Genomic DNA, 14,945 nt, shown 5'->3' with positions numbered 1-14,945 from the left:
TAATGAAGTTGTACTTCACTGTGGTTTGCGTTTGCCATTCTCTAATGGTTAATGATGTTGAGTATATTTTTATGTGCTTATTTGCCATTCTTATATCTTCTTTGGTAAAGTGTCTATTAAAATATTTTGCCCATTTTGAAAATTGGTTTTTTTTCCCCTTACTATTGAGTTTGGAGGGTTTGTCACATATTCTGGGTACAAGCCTTTATAAGATATATGGTTTGCAAAGATTTTCTATATGGCTTGTCTTTTTATTCTCTCGCCAGTGTTTTTAGAAGAACAGAAATTTTAAAATTTGATGAAGTTCAATTGATCAGTTTGTGATTTTTTTGTCGTATCTAAGCAATGTTTGCCTAACCCAAGTTCACCGTTTTTCTCCTGTTTTCTTCTAGAAATTTTATAATTTTAGCTTTTACCTTTAGATCTGTGATTGATTTGGAATTAATTTTTATGTATGGTGTGAGATATGAATCAAAGTTGTTATATTTTTCTGCAGATGGATATCTAATGATTCTAGCCCTGTTTGTTGAACAAACCATCCTTTCTACACTAAATTGCCTTGTACCTTTTTTGAAAATCTATTGTCCCTATGTGTGTGGGTCTATTTCTGGACTTTGAATTCTGTTCTATTGATCTGTTCATCTATCTTTACACCAATGTCAAGCATATTTCCTTACTGTAGCTTTATAATAAACCTTAAAATTAGTTACTATTAGTTTTCTAACAATGTTCATATATTTTCCCACAGTTGTTTTGCCTTTTCTAGTTTCTTTACATCTCTGTTAAAATCAGTTTGTCAATTTCTACAAAAATTCCTGGTATGATTTTGGTTTGTATTATATTACATCTTTATATAAATTTGGGAAGAATCGATACCTTGAAAGTATTGTCTTTTGACCCTTGAGGATTTTACTTTTTAACCTCCTTACTCCTTTCTTCTGAACCTCTTGTCTCTATTTTTAGAAATATCAATAATCAGTATTTACATAATTATACAGAACCAAGTCGTATACTAAAATGACATTACTGTTTTCAAGCAGCTCTATGGATTCCCTTGAATTTATAATTGCCTCATTTTATAGTTCTATAATTTTCCATAAACAAATCTGGGTAATTCTCTTTTTATACTCCATAACATTGTGTGTGTGTGTGTGTGTGTATGTGTGTGACTGGCCAGTACAGAGACCTGAACCCTTGACTTTGGTGTTATAACCCCACCCTCTAACCAACTGGCTAACCAGACAGCCCAATACTCCACAACATTTATCTAGCTTATTAGTTACTCTGTCAGCTCTACTTTTGTTTTGGCAGTGTCCTCTGAGAATCCTCCATTTCCCCAGCTTACCAGCAGACCTTCCACACAATCCTCCTGCATTTTCTTTGTTACTTTCCTAAGATGTATCCACCGTTCCCTGGATCTCATGTTTTACTTTTTTTTTTGATTTACTTCTGAAGTTGGTGGAGCACACCTTGCAGTAATTTTCTAACAAAGGGTATGTGGAAGGGGAGCTTTCTGAGTTTTTGCATTTCTGAACGTTTTCATTTTTCTCACTAAATTTTGTAAACTTTATCAATCATATTTTAGTTTTGTAAATTTTATCAATCATATTTTAGTTTCTGTTGAGAAATCCAATGCCATCATATGGGTTCTTTAAAATTCATTTTTCTGCATACTCAATGGGACATTTTAATCTGGACATCTATGTTCTTCAGTTCTGAGAAAGTTTATTAAATTCTTTAGTTAATAATTTTCTTCCTTTTAATTTATTTGTTCTCTCTTTACTGATAGAGTTGCCAGATAAAATACAGGATGTCCAGTTACATTTGAATTTCAAATTATCAACAAATAATTTTTTAGTATAAATTTGATTCACGCAATGTTTTTAGTGTATATTCCATGCATATACTTATCCTAAATAATTATTCATTGTTTATCTGAAATTCTGACATTCAAATTTAACTGGGTGTGCTATATTTTTATTTGCTAAATGTAGCCAACCTATTTATTTAAATTCTTATTCTTATCAGATGTTGGACCTACTGGACTGAAGCTCTACTTTTTTTCCTCATGTTTTATTGTCTTGTTAACTATTTGTTTAACTTTCTGGAACATTTTGTTAACTTTATTTTCTAACCTTCTATTTAAAATTTTTTTCTGCCTGTTTTAAATTTTCATGAACTGTTTCTTGTTCTGTGATTGTTCTCATTTAATTGCATCTTGTTTTATAAATAAAATATGTACTCATATTTTGCTTCATAGTCTGCACTCCCACCCCGTTTCTTGAATTCTCTCTTTTTCTTCTGAGGTCCATTTGTCATGTTGGGACTTTCCCCAAATGTCAGGTGATTCTTGGTTGTTTGCACATATTTTAGAGTGGGGCAGTAAAAAGCTATTGGAAACTCTGAGGACGGTAGGGGCTGATAAGTGGGCAGATTGCCTTTCATTGCTGGTACAAGGAACCAGCCATTTTGCTGGCATGACAGGACCCCAATTATCAATTTGTGGAGGTCTCTGGGGCTGTTTTATGTGTCTAAAGGATTCTTTGAGCTACTGCCAGGAGAGGACATCTGGCGACTGAAAGGTATATCATCTCCCCTCAGTGACTGCCAGGAGAGGACATCTGGCGACTGAAAGGTATATCATCTCCCAGGTGTATTTTATATTCTAGTCATAACAGTTAACTCTTCATACAAAATCAACTTCTGTGCCATTATTTCTGGAATGCCTTCTCCCCATATTCTTCACTTTACAAAATCTTACTCATTCTCCAAAACCCAGATATGTAACACTCTTCTATTTCCCTCTTAAGTAAGCTTAACAACTCTCCACCTATCTACCCCCAACCAGAGTTATTATTATTATTATTATTGTTATTTTTTGGCTGGACAGTTCAGGAATCTGAATCTTTAAACTTGGTGTTATCAGCAACAAGCTCTAACCCATTCCAGTGAAGTTTGTATCTCCACCAAAGTATGATCACAATTTGGCTGGCTGTTACGGTTTTCATCTGTGTCTATGCTACCCACCAGCACCCAGGAACAAAAGGTCTTCCCAAGCAGGGAACTTTCTCATTTACTCATCTCTGTATTCCTGCACTCCCACGGAGCCCCTCCCACAGAGTCTTGTCTATAGAAAAACTCAGGAAACTTGTTTTGTGAACTGAATTGGCTGCTCACTTGTCCACATGAGGACAGGGCCAGTGAGTTCTCAGTTCCTGGCCAGAGCTCCTAAAACCCTTGTGATTTCCTAAGTGATAAGAGCGGAAAGGGGAAAGGAGCATCTTTTGTTATTCATAATAATCCCCTTTCAAGGACACCTCAGTTTATGCTAATAAGGTGGCTTTACAAAAGCCCCTAAGGATGCTGGACTGGTTGTCAGAGGAACTATACACTTGATTAGAGGTTTGGAACTTTCAGCCTCACTCTGGACGTTTGGGGAGTGCAGAGGGGCTGGAGGTTGACTTAATCAACCATGGCCAATGATTCAATCAATCATGCCTATGAAATGAAGTCTCCATAAAACCCCAAAAGGACAGGGTCCAAAGAGCCTCCAGTTGGTGAACACATGGAGGTGCCCAGAGGGTGGTGTGCCAAAAGGGCATGGAAGCCCTGCACCCCTTTCTACACACCTCATTCTGTGCATCTCTTCTATCTGGCTGTTACTGAGTCATAGCCTTTTATAATAAACTGGTAACCTAGTAAGTAAACTGTTTTCTTCAGTTCTGTGAGCCATTCTGGCAAATTATTGAACCTGAGGAGGGGGTTGGGGGACCTTGGATTTACAGTCAGGAGGTCAGAAGCACAAGTGAAAACCTGGACTTGCACTTGGCACCTGAGGTGTTGAGGGGGGCAGTCTTGTGAGATTTAGCCATAACCTGTGGGATCTATGCTAACTCCAGGTAGACAGTATCAGAATTGAATTGAATTGAACTGAATCGAATTGAGTTGTAGGACACTCAGCTAGGTCTGGAGAGTTGAAGAATTGCTTAACGTAAGAGGAAAACCCACATATTTAGTATCAGAACTGTTCTGCGTGAGGGTAAGAGAAATTTCCTTTTTCCTTTTTAGGATCTAACACAGTGCCTACTCTGTAAATGCTAGAGTGGACGGATAGGGATGCTGTACTGGGAGGTGACAGGACTGAGCCGCAGAGCTGCCATTACCCACCACTCAGATGTGGGGTCTGATAGATGCCCTGGCCTCCTGGAAGCATTGTTAGGTTAAAATGGTTTGTGCTTCATCAGTTTCTAAAAGCCAACTATATGCTATAAAGTCTGTGTAGCAATGTGAAAAACTGTCATCATACGATGTTAAATAGAATGGCATAGGGTACCAAAATGTATGATCACATTTACATAAAAAAAGCGAGGTGCATAGGAAAGACGTAGTGTTAGTCCATTTTGTGTTGCTATAACAGAAATACCTGAGACTGAGTAATTTATAAGGGAAAGAGGTTTATCTAGCTTATGATTCTGGGACAGCTGCATCTGGCATGGGCCTCAGGCTGCTACTACTCTTGGTGGAAAGCGGCAGGCAGCCGGCAGGTACAAGCAGATCACATGGCGAGAGGAAACGAGAGAGAGAGAGGAGGTGCCACGGTCTTTTAAACAACCAGCTCTCGCAGGAACTAGTAGAGTGAGAACTCACTCACTACCCCTCCTCCCCCAGGGAGAGCATTAATCCATTCACGAGGGATCTGCCCCCATGACTCAAAAGCTTCCAACACTACCACATTGGGGTTCAGATTTCCACATAAGTTTTGGCAGGGACAACACATCCAAACTCCATCAGACGTGTAGCAGGAAATATAGCAAAATACTGACCAATTATTGTATTCTGTTGGAATTGCTTTTCTCTTATTTTTCTAATATTTTTGTTATGTAATTGTATCAATATATATTATTTTCTAAGAGCTTATCATGTGCCAAGAACTGTGGATTATTTAATCTAAATATTACAAGCACTAAATTGGTACTATTATTAGTTCTGTTGCACAGATGAGGAAGCTGAGAATCAGAGAGGTTAATTGACTTGCTCCAAACACCCAGCTACTAAATGGTGCAGTCAGACATAGTTTATATTACTTTCATAATTTTAAGACCAGACTCCATGTGTTTTGCCTTCATCTAAGTGCTCAGAACTAAGCTTTATTTGAGTGGAATCCCACCAAATATGCTCATCACTCGAGCAAGCTCCTGCTTTTCTTAGATGAGCTAAACAGTTGGGGAGAAGTTCTAGGAATTGAGGGAAAAACAGCTTCAAATGAACCTGTAGATCATCTCTGAGCCTTCACCGCCTGTGGAAGTGGCCCTGTGCCCTGGACTTGGGGTCTGAAATGTCAGAAGGTGATTTTTTTTTTTTCTTTTGTTTAATGCTGCAGAGATACCAGAATTAATAACATTATTTTTTTTATTTTTTGTAGAAAGAAAGGAAAAGAACCTATGGAGCACTGCTCTTTCCTCGCTGCTGAAGTCTATGTGGAATTCTTCAGGTCCTCATTCAGCTTGAGATGATCACACCTGCACCGGGAAATCATTTTCTGGTTGCTCTTTAACTCCATGAATCAACCCCTCCTCTCTATGGCCATCCCTCCAAACAAGACAGGAGACTGGAACAGAGAGTAAAATGACCTTCGGAGAGTGACAGAAGCAAACTTTTCATAATAAGAATGAGTTCTCTATGGTGTAAGTTTGAATAACAGAGTGCAACGTTGTTCCTTAAATTTGCTGGTAATCAGGAAGTACAGCCTGCACCCCAGCACGCAGATTTAGGAAGAAGAGAGGGTATTTGGGGGCTGTCAAAATTTACCATGACCTCAATTGTGATTTAGGGAGATGGAAAGTTCCAGTCTGCTTCAGAACACTCCCCCTGGGGACAGGAAGATAGAATGGGAACTTTGGGTTCTGATGTGATACAATTACTCCACAGATACTGTCTGCTATCTGGCTCTTGAGACCCAAGAGATGTCTCCAGGTGGAAAGGAGTACACAGCAGAAGGCGGGTTGGAACTATTACAGATTTCAGGTGGCAAGAACAACAGCATCAAAGTTTGCTGCTGAAAATCAAATCAGAGAAGAGGATGACAACAAGCTGTGGAATTTCTTCATCATTTCTTGTCATCTCTGTTGATAAGTAAATAGCTGGCTCTTTCCTGATTCATCAGATTTTGCAACATACAAAAAGAGACCCTGAAAAATACTATCCAGAGAGAATCTGAACATGTCAGGACACTGGACATAAATAAAAGGAATTTTACAAATGATGAAAGATGGGAGACTCAGATAACATGCAAGGAGTGTTCTCTTTATGAGACAGACAGCTCTGGATCTAGATAAAGAAGACAGAGTAGTTATTGCCTGGGCTCAGCCATCGAGATAAAGGCTAGTGGGTACACCGGAAAATTGCCAGCAAAATATTACAGTTCATGGAGGGTCTCAGTCCGAGAGCAGACAGGACCTCAGTAAAGCAATAGCCTTGCTACTGTCACATATCACAACCTGAGATGAAAATGGCCTCTAAGGTTCAGTCTGAGGGGCATCGGGAAAACTGGCACTGGCAGAACATGGATTGGCCTCAGGGCAGGAGACAAAGGGAAGCAATAAAATCAAACGTTTCAAGGTAGGAAGAGATTGTTGGTGATGAACTGCCGGAAAAAGATTGGGGAGAACAACGTTTTATTACTTTTGGATGCAGACAGCCAATATATCATATCCACATTTCCTGATGGTTTAGTAGTAACAAAGGCAAAGCAATAATAAAGGACAAAGCAATCAAATAAAAAAAGATTTATTTTATTTACTAGGGTAAATTTTAGTTAGTAGGGTTGGGAAAGGCACATGTGGTGCCATGCAAATAAATGGTGGAGACCAGTGTGACTGGAGGGGAGGGGAGAGTGTGAGAACAAGGAGTTAGGACCAGGAGTTTGGGCAAGGAATGAGGACATTTTGTGAGACCCTAGAAAATTGGAAGCATTCAGGGGTCTTGGTCCTTTTCCAGAAAAGAACTCTTTTTTCCTTTATCCTCATGTTTGTGGGCACATGTGGGGGCCCCTAAAGCCAAGGGTGACCCAGAGAACACAACAAAAGCCTTGCCAAATGCCACAGAGAACCTCAGCTTCTGAGATCCCAAAGCTTTGCAGTTCCCATGCGAGGAGACCCAGAAATTGCTGGGTGAACCTCAGCAGTGTTAGATTTGGTGTTGGCCTTTTTATTTATTTATTTTATTTTATTTTTTTGCGGCTGGCTAGTAAAGGGATCTGAACCCTTGACCTTGGTGTTATCAGCACTGCACTGCTCTTTCATATCAGCACTGCTCTGCCCTTTCACTTTTTTATGTTTATTTTTTTCATTGAAGCATACTGATTATACGTATTTGTGGGGTACAGAGTTGAATATCAATACATGTATACAATGTGTGATGATCAAATCAGGGTAACTAGCATATTCATCATTACAAACCTGAATTATTTCTTCATGATGAGGACATTAGATTCCCTCTCTTCTAGGCATTTGATAACATGCAGTAAATTATTGTTAATGATAGATGCCCAGCTTGACAGTACACCGATAGAATTTATTTTTCCTGTCTAGCTGTTTTTTTTTTTTTAAAGATGACCGGTAAGGGGATCTTAACCCTTGACTTGGTGTTGTCAGCACCACGCTCACCCAGTGAGCCAACCGGCCATCCCTATGTGGGATTCGAACCCGTGGCCTTGGTGTTATCAGCACCGCACTCTCCCGAGTGAGCCACAGGGCCGGCCCCCTGTCTAGCTGTTAAGTACCATTAACTAATCTCTCACTATCCCCTTCCCTTCCCCCCTTTCCACCTCTGCTCTCTCCTTCTGAAAGTTCATGGTGTTGGCCTTTTTAATCCCCGGACACTGAACATGTGAGATTTTGTACAGACTTGAAATCTGTATACATCGGACTTGGTGTTTTTTAGATTCTGACCCTCACCTGCTCTTCATCTAGGTATTTGCTGGAGCCCTTTCTAAGACGCTGTACCACAGCTCTCCTACATGGGCCCTGACCTGATGCTTCTTATCCTGCCTTCTAGATTTCACTCTCAGCTGCCCCATTGGTAGGATACCAATGATCATCAATACGAGGATCATCAGTTCAGAATTTCCATCACCAATGAATATTTACTGGGTGATTACAAGGTACAATACCTCCCTCTTCACACTCCGAGGTGGAATAACAAAGACTTAAGATTGGGAAAAGAATACATTTTCAAAAAGATACTTCTCTCATGTCACACAGAAAATCAAGGACCTCCTCCTTTTATCACCATCATCATCATCTTTGCATAAACAGTTATTAAACTCTTGTGGCTCAACTAGGCTAAGAGTTTTATATATAATACATTATGTCTTCTTTTTCTCAATACTATGAAGAGAGCACCATTGTTATCCCCATTGTACGGATGAGGAAAGTGACGTTTAGTTTGCCCAAGGCTAAGAATCTGGGGCACGATGGACCTGGTGATGGATTCCAGAGTCTGTTACTGTACCCATTAAGCTACACTCCTGCTTAAAACTTTCCACTTCTCCTTATCACCTTATTTTTCTCAGCTCAAAAATGTCATGCATTTCCCTACAGGTTTGGGCTAGTACATAGTAGATGCTCAATAAATGTCTGCTTAACTTAATTGAAATGAGCTCACTGGTGCTCATGGTTGCATTTTGAATTTGCTGGCTGTGAGCCTGCCTTGGAGGGTTTTGTATTGATCACTTCTTTTATCAGGGGCTGTCCATCCATCAGCTGGCCTACCTTGTCCTGTGTGAAGTAGCACTTTCCAAGTCTCAAGCCCTGGGCCACTGTGACCCAGTGTGAGGAGAAACACAGAGCAAATTATCATTATTGGCAGCTCAGTATTTTACCCACAGTGGGAGGAGAGATGCTAAGACTCAAATGCATGGGCAGCTGCCAGCTTGATTTGGTGTCTTGGCACTCTTGATAATTGTGGAAAAGCTGAATCCAGCATGAACATCTGACCAGGCTAGTCAGAGAGGAAACAGCTTTTGGTTAGCCAATTAATTGCTCTTTCATCTGCATTGGATGATTTCATTTTAGCACAGTGGCTTGAACATGAGAGCCTGGGAGCCTGGATTCACCCTGCACATTTCCTGGGTAGTGATGGTAGGTCATTGTATTCCCAGCCCAGGTCTCATCCTTCCTGGCTTTTACCTTAAATAAGAAGAGGATCACATCTGTCTGAGCTGACTTTTTCTTCCTTAAAGTAGTGATCTAGAGGACTTTGTAGCCCACAGCTTTTGCAAGTGGGGCCTTCATGTACATCTCACTACAGTTCGGGTGACTTCACCCGTGAGGTACCATGCACACACTGCATATAATAAGGTGCACGCTGCTCTTCAGGAGCTTATGACCTAGTTTGAGGTGTGTGTGTGTGTGTGTGTGTGTGTGTGTGTGTGTATTGGTGATGGGGCAGGGAAGGATGGTGGACAAAATTTATAAACATGAAACAATGACAGAATAATTCAAAACAATGTGTCTTCAAGAGCTAAATGGCTCTACAATCGTTTAGTGATAGGAGAGATCAGATTGGACCCCAAACTCTTTGAATGAAGAGGACTGACTGGAGGGTCAACATGCAGAAAGGGATGAAGGCGGCAGTGAGAATCCAGAATGAGGAGAGTTAAGCCTCTTATGGTATAGTCTGGGCAGGAAGAAGACTGGCTGTAGTGGAGCCCAGGGCTTATGCTGGGGAAACCAATGTTCCCTCCTTCCAGCATTTTTCCAGAGCCTTCAAGGTATTACCTGCCAGCATCCCACTGTACCCTGCACATAGCTCTCTCAAGCTGCTTCTGACACTTGATTGCTTTTATTCCTTTACACCTGTGTCCCCCACTTCTAGACAGTAATCTCCTTAAAGATGAGGACCATGGCTTATTTGTCTTTGCCTGGCATGGAAAACATGCTCAATGAATGTGTGTGAATAACTGAGGGGTGGTTGAATGAGTAGGCTGGTTCTACAATGAAATGTGCTGCATGTGCCAGGCATTCTAATTCTGCCTTTGGGTGACTGGGGTCGGGGTGCGGGGGGAAGGCAATTACGTTAATTTACTCAATTACTTATATATTCAATCAATATTTATTGAAAGCCTACCATGTTCCAGACAGTGTTACATAAAAGCTTAGGCTACAACAGTGATAAAACAGATAAAGTCTTACCCAGGTGAAGCTGACCTTCCAGTAGGAGAGACAGTCATGCAGGCCTGTGACACAATTTGTGGGGCCCACTGCAAAATGAAAGTGTGGGACCTCTTGTTCAAAAGCAGGAAAAACAGTGTTGTTAAAGAGATTAAAATATAAATATAAATATAAATAAAATATAAAGCTTTTTCACTTTTTTTCTGCAGTTTCCCTCTTAACTTGTCATGGTATTTTTAAAATTTGCTATTTAATATCCTTCTAAGAAAAATAATTGTCTAAAAATGATCACCATGAATTTTTCTTTCTTTCTTTCTTTTTTTTTTTTTTTGGCAGCTGACTGGTGAGGGGATCCAGACCCTTGACCTTGGTGTTATAACACCATGTTCTAACCAGCCAAGCTAACCAGCCAGCCTAAATTATCACCACAAATTTTATCATTCATGTTGATACAATGCCAATTTTAAATGCAAATATAAGAGCATTTAATGAAATTACATAGTTCATATTTCATAGCTCATATATGCATATGCACTTAGCTTTTACCAGAACAATGGAAACTCTGCATAAAACTAATTCGATTGTTTTTATTTCATTCCTTGATATACAACATTCTACCAATACCCTCTATCTTTGGCTTACTGATGAGTGAGGAAGATCTGAAAGGAAAAGGAACTATGGGTTGCCCTATCTCTCCCTTTCCTTCAATGTCTTTAATTTCTGTGTGTGTTTGTGTGTCTGTGTCTGTGAGAGTAACTGAGGCACTGACAGTCCCCAGAGGCCACACTAGAACTTGCTTCAAATACAGAAAGAAAGCAATGATGTTCTAAGAAACACGAATGACCAAGGAACCCTATCTCAACCTCTCTTACTCATATTAATTCCCTGCACTGTATTAGGATGACATTGGAATGTGCCTTTCTAGAAGTGCTGTATATTTAAAAAGGAACACAAAACCTTTGACCCTTTTTCCACTTTGTCTCTTCTAGGATGCTTATTCATCAAAGAGAGCTCTGGAAATCTCATGACAGTCTTGCAGGTGTTCATGAAAAAAGCTTACACTCAGAATATATGCTTTCTCTCATTGCTCAGTGATCAAGGAATGGAAGGATGGTTTAAAATAATGTGGGTGTTTATGTTTGTGGCAAGGCCATTGGGGTGACTGTGTGTGGGTGGTGAGTGCCTGTCATGTCTCAGTGAGGCTTCCACAGGGACTGTGGTATGTGTTCGTGTTATGTATGTGATGTGTGTGCAGTATTTGTGGCACTGCTTTGTGTGTCTGTGATTTGTATGTAGGGTCCATGGTGTGTTTGCACGTGTGTGTGATATGAAATGAGTGTTAGTTTAAGTCTTCTCAGCCCTCCCGTCCTCTGGACTGTGCAGCCCATGTCTTTTGTTTCCCCTGACACGCCAGTCTGTTCTCACGTTCTTCTAAGTAAAATAACATGCAGCTTTTGACATTCACAAACAAAACCCAGTGGTTTTTATCTGAGTCAAGTGCTCCCCGGGGCTTTGTTTTTTTTCCTCTCCTCCTTCCTGTAAATCCATTTTATGCGTTGGAATTAGAAGATGACATCTTGTTACATCATGTTAGACAGCACCATAATTTTTTCCAGCAAACCATTTCCAATCTGGCTAAGCAGACAGAACTGAACAAAGACAGACAACCCCCCAAAATAAGGGATCAGCTCATGGCCCTGCAGGATGGACCCAGAGGAGCCTTGTCCCCCACCCGAGGCCAACTTCCCGATTTAAATTTTAAAACCTTAGATTGGGGATGGCGAAATTTATTCAGGCTCACTGCTCTTCCAGTGATATTGAGCAGATTTTCTCTGCTGGAGACGAGGATGTCTGTTGGACGCAGGGGCCTCTGCAGGGGGAGGGAGCAGCAGGCGAGACTGATGCTTTGCCTGAGGTCCTTTCCATACTATGCACAGGTCAGGCCTGTCTTTTGCTTTCCAGCTGCAGCTGCTATTTATAGTCCTGTCTCTGTTTGCTATTCTGTGTGTGACCCCTGTGGTCAGCTCAAAGCCTGTGTTTAAAAAGAGTGGTTCTATGCTCAAGTTCAAACCCACCAGGGAGGCTTTCCTTTAGCAGTCTGTGTTCTGAAATTTATTGACAAGAGCTCCCCTGGTGTCCTCCCATGCCCTGCTGTGCCATGGAACAGACTAGGTGTCTGGTTTCCTTCAACTTTGTCACGAGTCTATACCCACAGCCTGTGTTGTGGTGAGAATTAGTTCTGGGTGCGAGTTGTATGGGGTCTCTCGGATCTTACTGTGGGTGATCTTCCAAACAGATCTCATCATGTCAGACTTTGGCCTGAAAATATTCACCAGCTCACCAGCTGTACTGCCTAAATAACTAAGACACAAAACCTTAGGATCTATACAACCAGAAGCATGTAAGAATATTGGACTTAGAGCTAGGTGATCCAGGTTTGAGCCATGATTCCAAGCTGTGTGACCCGGGGCAAGTCAGTGAAACTCTCTGAGCTTCTCCTTCTTGCATGCAAAGAGAATGTCTGCCCCTTCAGGATGCTGTGAGAACTAAGATGAGATCATGCATGTGTGAAAGAGTCTGGAAACTTTCCTACTCTCATATTCTACTATTATAGCTTCTCATACTTCTCAAAAAAATGTAGCAAGAAATGAAGGTGGGAGGGAATTGAGATGCGAGGATGCTGTGAGAACTAAGATGAGATCATGCATGTGTGAAAGAGTCTGGAAACTTTCCTACTCTCATATTCTACTATTGTAGCTTCTCATACTTCTCAAAAAAATGTAGCAAGAAATGAAGGTGGGAGGGAATTGAGATGCTTTGGAGATAATAGAGAAAAAGATTCCTTGGAGCAACTCAATCAGACAGGAAAGAGAGATAAGATTCAACTTTTTAAATTAAAAAATACTTGAAATTGAAACTTAGCAAGTATTTGTACATATTGTAAATTTGATACAAGTCAGTAAAGATGAATTAAACATATATTACATGCTGGTTGATATAGTCAACACTGGAGATATTAAGAAAAACAAACAAATAATTAAAATGGTGATTCTTATCACAAAAAAGGGAAAATAAATCAATACAGCAAAAAAGAGAATCTATAACTCAATCTCATTATATAAATTTAAAATGTGATAAATAAGAGAGTAAGAAAAGATTATTTAATAAGGACTATTGGTATCACTGGTCATAAATTTGGAAAATGATTTATTAAGATCAATACTTTATATAATATCATAAAGGAACTACCAATTGGGCTAAGAATTATATACAAATAGACAGATTAAAGGACAAAACTACAAAAAATCAGCATAGAGGCTTTGCCAGACCAATGGGGAAATAGCTTTTCAATTTTGAAGCAACAGAAGAACTCACCAAGATTGACAGTCACAAATAAATATTTAAAGAGCTTTCAAATAATGAAAACCAGTAACTCTAATATAAAATGCAGACAAAAGGCTGGAGAGATATTATCAATCATAGCAAAAAGTATACACTGGTACTTTATAAATTACTCATTAAAAACATAAAATAAAACATTAAGATTTCAACAGGTAAATGAAAAAACAGGATGAACCAATACTTTACAAAAGAGAAACTATAGATTGCCTCTACACTCAAGGAAAAAAATTTATCTTTATAATTAAATGAACATAGATTAAAACAACATTGAAGCATCAAATTATATGGTTAAATCAGGAGAAGTTAAATGTGATGTTCAGTGAGTCAGGTTGTGGGTGACACTGGAGATGTAAACATTACTGGTGGCAATGTGAATTCTTTTAACCCATTTGGAAAGTAAAATGACAATGCATATCAAAACCCATAAAAATATTCACACTTTCTGAGCTAGATGCTGCTCTTGTAGGAGTTTATCCTAAAGAAAGAAATTAACAACAAAAATGCTACATGATCGATGTTGTTTAAGTTGTGTATAGTAGTCAAACTGATAATAAATTAAATGCACAACAAGAGGGGTACAGTAAAGAAAAATATGGTAATTATGAACTTTAAGGATACTATGCAGAGGGCTGGCCGGTTAGCTCACTCGGTTAAAGCATGGCACTGATAACACCAAGGTCAAGAGTTTGGATCCCCATACTGGCCAGTCACCACAAGAAAAAAAAAAAAAAGAATACTATGCAGGTATTAAAATAATGATAATAAAAGGGTTGATACATACAAAGTGTTTATGATGAAATAATAAAAATGAGAATATAAAATTTAATATTATATAAATATAACAATTATAATTATGTAGAATGAGTTATACATTTTAACAAAACCAGAAGAAAATCTGCAAAAGTATGAAAATATTTGTATTTGGGTATTGAGAGTATAACTTTTTAAAATAAAAATATTCTTTTAACTTAATACAATGTAGTTGACTTTCATGTCTCTTTACCGAATCCTCCCCTCTCCCTCTCCCGCCTCCCATCATATCTGTTCTCTTGTCTTAACAAGTTCAAGGAATTGTGATTGTTGTGTCTTCTACTCCGCCCCCCATTTGTTTGTGTATTTATTTATTTATTTTTAGCTCCCACAAATACTTTTGCATCAAAGGCTCATATTCCGTCAGACAAGGACAGAGAATCAAGGTGTTGGCTATGATGTTTAATAAAGAGCAGTGGCAGGCTAGATAGAGAGAACCCATACACAGCTCAGGTCACACCATCCAGTAATGCGGGTATCTCTGAAGGCTTTATTCCCCTCCAGACCTTTGCTCAAGCTAGTCTCACTGCCTAGCACGCCCTTCACCACCTTCTCTGTCTG

This window comes from Galeopterus variegatus, unplaced genomic scaffold (genome assembly GCF_000696425.1).
Source record: "Galeopterus variegatus unplaced genomic scaffold, G_variegatus-3.0.2 Scaffold1812, whole genome shotgun sequence".
NCBI classification, from domain to species: Eukaryota; Metazoa; Chordata; class Mammalia; order Dermoptera; family Cynocephalidae; genus Galeopterus; species Galeopterus variegatus.
Note: the sequence above shows the minus strand (reverse complement) of the source record.